This window comes from Python bivittatus, unplaced genomic scaffold (genome assembly GCF_059951505.1).
Source record: "Python bivittatus isolate LINGU-HERP-01145 unplaced genomic scaffold, Pbiv_v1 ctg000410_np1212, whole genome shotgun sequence".
Classification (NCBI taxonomy): Eukaryota; Metazoa; Chordata; class Lepidosauria; order Squamata; family Pythonidae; genus Python; species Python bivittatus.
Genome location: NW_028277067.1, coordinates 4,357,287 through 4,365,864, shown reverse-complemented (window position 1 = coordinate 4,365,864; position 8,578 = coordinate 4,357,287). Strand labels below are relative to the sequence as shown.

The 8,578-nt window shown below is 39.4% G+C and overlaps 1 long non-coding RNA gene across 1 annotated transcript; it reads left to right on the top strand.

Annotated features, from left to right (window-relative positions):
* The first annotated feature begins 4,360 nt into the window (after window positions 1–4,360).
* Window positions 4,361–4,827, top strand: LOC148215440 (uncharacterized). The gene is made up of 2 exons (XR_015796608.1): window positions 4,361–4,501; window positions 4,582–4,827. It is a non-coding gene; the product is annotated as an uncharacterized LOC148215440 (long non-coding RNA).
* Window positions 4,828–8,578: the final 3,751 nt, after the last annotated feature.

Genomic DNA, 8,578 nt, shown 5'->3' with positions numbered 1-8,578 from the left:
TTTTAATCTATTATTTTGAATAATTTCTTCCTTCTTTTTGTTGCATCTGGTCCATTCAAATTAATGTCTGTATATTTGTGCAGGATGCACAAACTCTTATTTGATAAAAAAAAAAAAATCAATAGATACCACTTTTTCTTAAAAATTGCCCAATCACTTCATTCCTAAGTGATGATGTTACGCACCAGAGGTCCTGTGCTTTGACATTTCTTCAGCTCTCAAAGTTTTCCTTTAATTTTGAAAAAAAAGTCTGTTCTTGTATAATCCCAAAAGGAGAAGTTAAAACTATATCTATAGCCACTTACCTGAAAATAAAGAGTTTTACTTCTGAGTAGACTTGCAAAATACTCAGCTGTAGGAGGAGGAAGGAAAGGGGACAATTAATAAGGCTACACTGAAATTTAAACACTGAATGTTTAACATTTTTTAAAATCAAAATAAAGTTTTCTAATCCTCATGCTCACATATAAAAACCCACACATACACACACACAGAACATTTTTATATTTCTTAAAACAAGCTTGGGGAAACTGACTGACAGGTCTTACTCAATCCCTGAAATCTTGATCCAGCAAATAGCTAGTCCTATTCCAAGCTTCAATCTATCTCTTTTTTCACTTTCATGGTTTATTAAAACTTGTATTTAAAAGAATGGCTGCTGATTGTTCTGCACTATTGGGAAAATATGGAATGCAAAGTTTGAAAAATGGAATTAGTGAAATTATAAAAGACCTTAAAGCAAATAAATCAGAAGGGCCAGAAGGGGAACATAGTGTATGTACAGTATATGACAGTGTTGTCCAAACCTGGCCACTTTAAGATGAGTGGACTTCAACTCCCAGAATGGCTGGCTGGGGAATTCTGGGAGTTGAAGTCCACTCATCTTAAAGTGGCCAAGTTTGGACAACACTGGTATATGACGACCCATAATCTTTCTACCAATGGTTATTCTGACATGGGATAGTGGGAGTTATAGTCCATCAGATTTGGAGCACATCAGATTGGAGAATGTTGCCATATGAAATAATAGAGATTTGCTTGTTCCTATGCTTCATCTCAACCAACAGCAGAGTGGAAATACTGGAGACATGCATGTACATTCTATTCTCGGTAATGGTAGTATACTGAGTGCCTGTGAGATGCTCTTTAGAAGGGGAGTGTACAGTTGTTGATCACTCTTTGGGATGTACATGCATAATTACTGTATCTGTAGAAGCTGGATTGAACCAAGTGCTCACTAAGAAAATCAGAAATATAAAAGCAATATTAAAAACATGTAAGATAAAAGAAATCTAGCTTTTAATAATTAATTTTATATTAGCAATTTAATGGTTTGCCAACATAATAAATATTGCAATCTAGATTTCCCTCCTGACATGTTGAGCACCCTCCCCAAATTGATGCTACATACACATGTGGGATTTCAGCGCCTACACTTGACCATGCCATCTTCACTAAGAGTGATAGTTCCTGTAATCCAGGATATCTGGAAGGCACCAGCTTAAGGCAGATATTAGAAGGCAGCAGCCCTTTGGTTTTAGCAGAAAGGGTGATTCATAATATGTATCTTACCAACAATTATTTCAAGGTGTCTTTTTTTCCCCCTGTATCATGATAGTTGTGTATATTTATTAATCATATGCCACATTTCTGTTTGGAAAAAACATTCAAGGTAATTACAGTTAAGACAATGCAGACATAAAAATGAAGCAAAAATAATTACACAGTACATAAATATAAAACAGGAAGATACAAATATAAATATTTGTGTATTTATTGCAATTATTTATATCCCACTTTTTAGGATAACAATCCCCCTACAGCAGCTTCTATTTAAAATAAATATTTGCAAATAAAATTACAAATTTTTTTGTAAAATTACAAAAATTACAATATTTTAAAGCAAATTTCTAGGATCTTTCCCATATGGAAGGCAATGGTCTTCATGGGAGGGGTCCAGCAAGAGTCCAACTGGAGTAGGTGATGGTCTTTGACTTTCAAATATATATAAGCTTCCAGGTGCAATTTAAGGTGCTGGTTATCACCTATAAAACTCTTCATGGCACAGGGCTGTTTGCAAGACTGCCTATCTCCAACAGTCTCTGCTCATCCCACAAAATCTGGCAGAGTGAGCATGCTTCAGGTTCCTTCTATGAAACAATGTCACCTAAAAGGACCTAGGAAGCACGCTTATTGTACTTGGGCAACACTGGAGGATATATAGTTTTCCTTACAGAAGATTTCAGTGGTAGCTAAACACCAATGGATTATGAAAAGCAGAAGGCAGTGTTGTTCTTTAGGGGAAAAGAATCTCAAAATCTATTCCTAAGCAAACTCTTTGTAAGATGCATACAAACTTTGTCATGCTGATCACCACAACAGGCCTCTGACTGATGTGTCAAAAGCTGCAGTAATGAAACAGATCTTAATATTTGATACAATTTAAGGTACATTTCATTAAAAGTAAATTAATTACAATTACTCCATACTTATTTAATAAATTTCCTGTTCTGCAATATGAAAATTATAATTCAACAGCAGTTTTGAAGAGGCCCAAGGATAGGGACCACAGGTTGTGCTTTGTTGCTTTCTTAGAAACAAACAAACAAAGTAAGAAAGCATAACAACCAGCTTTGGTGTACTTGCAATCATCCTCACTGTTTTGTGACATTTGCTTGATCAAAGACACTATAAAGTGAAGTTTGGCTCCTCATGACTGCATGGATATATTCAGTTTGCCTTCTTTGAGCATATTGTTTTGACTTCCCCATCTTTCTACAGCCCTAAGATTCCCAGTGGTCTCCCATCCAAGTATTAACCAAGTTTGATCCTGCTTGGACTTAAACATATTTTCTAATGGTAGATTTTAGACCAATGAATGATTCTACACATGGTAGACTTGAGGACTGATGGTACAACTTTAATTTGCTACAAATCATAATTACATATTTATCCTAAATAAAAGTTAAAATCACTAATTTCTATCAGCAGACAAGATGTGAGGTATGGGTTTTATAGGGTTTTACAGAATTGAAGTATGATAACAGTGTTTCTTAAAATTGTAACTATACTTCCTGAATACCAGTAGTCAAAAATTCCTCATGATAAACTCACAGGTAATTTGGATGACCCTCTACTTTGCTAATATAAATTGGCCCACTTCAGTTCTTTCTACCTCCCCACAAATCTCATCATGAGTTTGCTATTCAAACAGGTTCTTCCAAAGGATAGGTGACCATATAAATACCCAGTATGTTTTATTAAAAGTTTTTGTTGACATCAGCTGTTGCCCTCTCCTTCAGAATTGCCTGTCACAGCTGGAGAAGGAGGCCAATATAAATAGAAACTTAACTGGAGTGAATCCTCCCAGGACAATGGCCAACATTCAGCTGCTTCCTTTTAAAGTTTGGAAGCATTTTCTTTAGCTCCCAGGATAGGGCATGACTTAGAAGGCAGGGGGGCTTGAAAAGAGATAAAAATAGCAACCTGTTCAAGGAGAGCCTTTGCTGGCATTTCTTGAGTTTAGGAAAGCATGTCATATCAAAGATGATTTTGATAATGGTAGCATGAATTTAGTTAATGAAGAGGTAGGAAAAAAAAGACCAAAGAAAGCTAATGGAACAGTCAGTGGAGTCACCAATGGTCAAGCTTGAACTTTTTAATATAAATACATGTAAAATCAAGCCTATCCCACTCTCAAAATAAGTATTGTTGTTGTTCAATGATTACATGAAAAGAAAACTTATTTGCATACCCCAAGAATAAGACGTAATTTTGCCCTCTAGTCAAACCCCATTTAGGATGATCCATAGACTACAAGTAGAAAATAATAATACATTTTAAAGCAAACAATTAAAAGAATAAGAACCTCTAACAGTATGCATTTTCAGTCAACCACTCCCTGATTTTATATATATTGTGCATGTGTGTGTGTTAAATGAGAGGAAAACAAGTGAGCAAATACTATAGCTTCAATGTTAGGGAGCTTCAGCATACTGCTGTCTGTCCAGCTATTAAAGCTAGGCTTGTTTGCATTGTCTTTCACCTGTCACTCCCTGGATAATCATTTAGCAGTGCTCTGGACTGAAGGATTTTGAATACTAGCCCCAAGTTCTAGCTATATAAATGGATCCACTTTTCTTTGGTAATTTTTATTCCATATTACACGCCTCCTAAGCAGCTCAGCCAGTGCTGGGCTGGCTTTTAACCCTTTCCTTTTTACATGTTATATTGCTACAAATCTTGGAGTTTGAAATGGCTGCAGAGAGATATTGTAGCTGCCTCCAAGTATCTGAAGGGCTTCACGTAGAAAATTGGACAGAATTTTTCAGAGTTGTTGTGGAAGACAGGACAAAAAAGAATGGGTTTAAATTAAATCCCACAGGAAAAGTTGTTCAACAGTGAAACAGACTGCCATGAAAGGTGGTAGACTGTTCTTCCCTAGATGTGTTCAAATGGAGTCTAGATGGCTATCATTGGAAATCTATTGTTATGGTATTCAGCACTGCCTGGCAGTGGCTCTCCAGAGTTTTGAGACAGATTTTCAAGCCTTGAAAATCCTTCTAAAAAAACTCCAGAGAGCCACTGCTAGGCTGTGCTGACAATACCGCAACAACAGACCAACTGTCTCACTTAAATAGATTTCCAATATACGTTTCTCATTTTTCAGTGCAAACTGGCCTTGAACATTGTACTGTAGACTGTAGCAAGTACATTCTTCTTGCTCCCAAGCTTTTACCAAAACTATGTTATCTGAAACTCAATTGCTTAGCTTACTTTCTTCAGTAAGTCAAATATGTCGTCAGGCAATTATTACTTTTCCATCAATTTTATTTTGATACCTTCTATGCTTATTATAAAGACTTAGGTTTAAGATTGGCTCTCTCAGAAGAAGAGATAATTAGACACTTTAGGATGTTCTGTAACATTTACTGATAGGCAAGATATATTTAGGAACAGCTACATAGCTTAACACTACAGATAACACTTACTTTGCCATCCCATCCAAGAAGCAGTCCCCAATGATAGACAGTGTGATTTAACAGAGTCTGGGATCCCAAGTTATATTGGGTACATAATGATCACATTTTGAATTATTGCTTATCTGTAATTATGGAATTGATTTTCAGCCAAACATTTTACCACTGGGCTACGATTCCAGTTTTTCTGAAGGAAGTGGCTTAAACTTTGTTTCACCAAAACATTTTTAAAAACCCCACAATAAATTTTTTCCGTATGTACCTTCGAGTTAGTCTCATTCCTGGTGGCTACATGGACAAGCCCATGCAGTGTTCTTAGCAACATTTTCAGATGTGGTTTGCCTAGGACTGAGAAAGAGTAACCAGCCCAGAATCACCCAGCTGGCTTCTGTTCCTAAGGCAGAACTATTAATTATTAAATAGGCAACACAGAGAATAAGCACTGAGGGCCTTCACGCAACTTTGTATTGTGCGTTGGTTACGCCCCTTCCTGGATCAGGAGGCCCTCCGAGTGGTCACTCATGCCCTGGTCACCTCCTGTTTGGATTACTGCAATACACTCTACATGGGGCTACCCTTGAAGAGTATCCAGAAGTTACAGCTGGCGCAAAATGCAGCAGTGTGGACAATTTTGAATACCCCTAGGGTGGCACATATAACACCTCTGTTACACCAGCTGCATTGGTTGCCAGTTTGCTTCTGGGTCCAATTCAAGGAGTTGGTTATCACCTTTAAAGCCCTTCATGGCACAGGACCAGGTCATCTGAGGAACCGTCTCGCTCCCATTATATCCACCCGCCCCACTCGGTCCAGCAGAAGGGGCATGTTGCAGACCCCACCAGTCAAGGAATTCCAGCTGGCGGGGCCTAGGAAGAGGGCCTTTTCTCCCGTGGCCCACACCCTGTGGAACAGCTTGCTACCTGCAGTGCAGGCAGCCCCCACTCTCCTGGCCTTCCGAAAAAGTGTAAAACCATGGCTATGCCAGATGGCCTGGGGGTCTGATGGGGACTTGCATTGTTGGAATTGGCTGGTGGGATGATCAGTACTGCTCCCCCCATCATCTTGAATTGTCTATTGGCTTTTCATATAAAATTGTTACTTGTTATTTTAACTGTGGATATTTATATTTGTGTTGTTTTTATTGTCTCGAATTTTAATTGTAAGCCACCCAGAGTCACCCTCTGAGGGAGATCAGCGGCGTATAAATTTAATAATAAAATAAATATAGCTAATCATTTCCTTAGACCACGAGCAATCTGACATATTCTCAGTGAAAACACTGTCATCAAGATGCAGTAAGATTTTGTCACTGAATGTGTTCTGTCCTGGAACATATGACATTTCTGAACATATTCAGAGTGGAATCACTACCAGCCCCTCACATCTGGATTTCATAGTAATTTAAAGGAAAATGCCCCTTTCTTGCTGTTGTTAAAATACATTTCCCAACATCCTTTATCCATTGTCCATGTAAGTGGGAGAATTGGAAGATGTGGTTCAGCAGCATCTAGAGGAAGAAAGATTCCTCACCTCTGAATTAGAGCCATTCACAATGTTTGTGGAACTGTTTAAAACTGCTACCTTAATTGCAAATAGTTAAAAAAAAAATAGGATTGGTTCTTATCACCCTCTTGGTTTTAAGTGTGTGTGTGTGTGTGTGTATCATTACTGCCAATAAAGCACAGTGTTAGCAGTTAAGATGTTGGATTAGAACTAGGAAGACCCAGGTTCTAGTCCACCCTCAGTCACAAAGGTTCACTGGGCAACTGGGCCAATAATTATCTCAGCCAAACCTACCTTACAGGATTGTGTTATGAGGGAAACAGGAGAAGGGTGTGTTATGTATGCCATCTTGAGCTCATGAAAGAGGTTGGGATACAAATTTAACAAACAAATAAATGAATAAATGATATCTTATGGATGGATGTAAGCAATTCCAGTCAGCTTACCACAAATTAAAAACAAAGCAATTAACTCAACTTGGAAATGGAGCAGCAAAGGAGATGCTGAGGCCTCTGCTTTGTGGGGTGCCTCAGGGCTCTACTCTCTCCCTCCTTTAACATATACATGAAGCACTCAGGGAAGTCATCTGTTGACATGGGGTGCAGTATCATCAACAGCAGTATCATCATTATGCTGATCATCATTATGCTGATGATAGCCAACTGTACATCTCTGCCCTGGGCTGAACAAGCTTTGGCTGAACCCTGGCAAGACTGAGTGGCTGTGGGCATTAAGGCCCCCTGGTTCTGGAGATTTTCCATATTTAACTCTGCCCAGGAGGTACTTCCCTAGTCAGAGCTGGTGCACAATTCGGGAGTCCTTTTAGACTCACAGCTCCTGCCTGAAGGGCAGATGGCAGCTGAGGCTAGGGGGGCCTTTGCACAGGTTCGTTTTGTGAACCAGTTGTGCCCATTCCTCATGGTGATTTGTGCCTTAGTCACCTCCCACTTGGATTACTGTAGGTCTAGCAAGGAGGGCATGCTCTGGGACCCCTCCATTAAAAAATACCATCTTGTTGGAGCCTGGAGACGTGCCTTCTCTGTGGCTGCGCCTGCCCTGTGGAACAGCATCCCCCCAGAGATCTGGATGGCCCTGACCCTGCTAACCTTTCCTAAGGCTCTGAAGCTCTGGCTGTTCTTCCAGGCCAGTGTTTCTAAACCTTGGCAATTTTAAGATGTGTGAACTTCAACTCCCAAACTTCCCCATTCCACTGGCTGGGGAATTCCGGGAGTTAAAGTCCACACATCTTAAAGTTGCCAAGGTTGAGAAACACTGCTCCAGGCTTTTGGGCCAGGCAGTTAGATGAGCTCTGTTGGTGTTAGTGATGTGCTTTTCTGTTGGTTAATGATGTGGTGTTTTGAGGGTTATTGTGTAATCAACACATTGTGAGTTTGCACTGTTATGATGGTTTTAATCTTTGTACATAGTCTAGAATCACTGCTGTGAGATGGATGGTTCTATAAATCCTTTAAACAAACGAACAAACAAACAAACATGATGTTAAAGTTTGATCACACTTCTCTGTTTCTCTCCTCGGGCACCTGAGGTAAAACTGGCTCAATTTAATCTGATCTCCCCATTCAATTCTGGTTGCCATAGTTTTGGCCTGCCTGCATTCACTAAAATTTAATGAATAAAAACAGGGTGTCCTTTAACTTATTTCCGGTACTTTTCCTTCAGTAATCGCTCAGTAGCAGCCAAGCCAGTTTCACACAAGAAAGTTCCTGAGCTTGTGTAGAATACTTTTTCGACACCCCCTCCCCACCGGCGTATAAATACTTGTATAGTATCCTAAACTAGACATTTCCAATAACCATATACAAATATAGCATTTCACTCAACACGAGACACAAAAACTTCTCGAAAATCCCCGCAGCAGCTTGGGAGTTTCCGGCTATCGTTCGTCTATTCCCGAAATAAGAGCCAAACCTCCTCGGTCGATTTCTGATATTCCTGTCTCCCCTACCAGGTTATAGTTTCCACGAGTTATATACATACAGTACAAATAAGATGGAGACGCAATCTGTTTCGTCTCAATATGGTTTTCCGGATCACTTCGGGTCTTTCCGTCACGAGAAAGCGGAGACAGGACGACG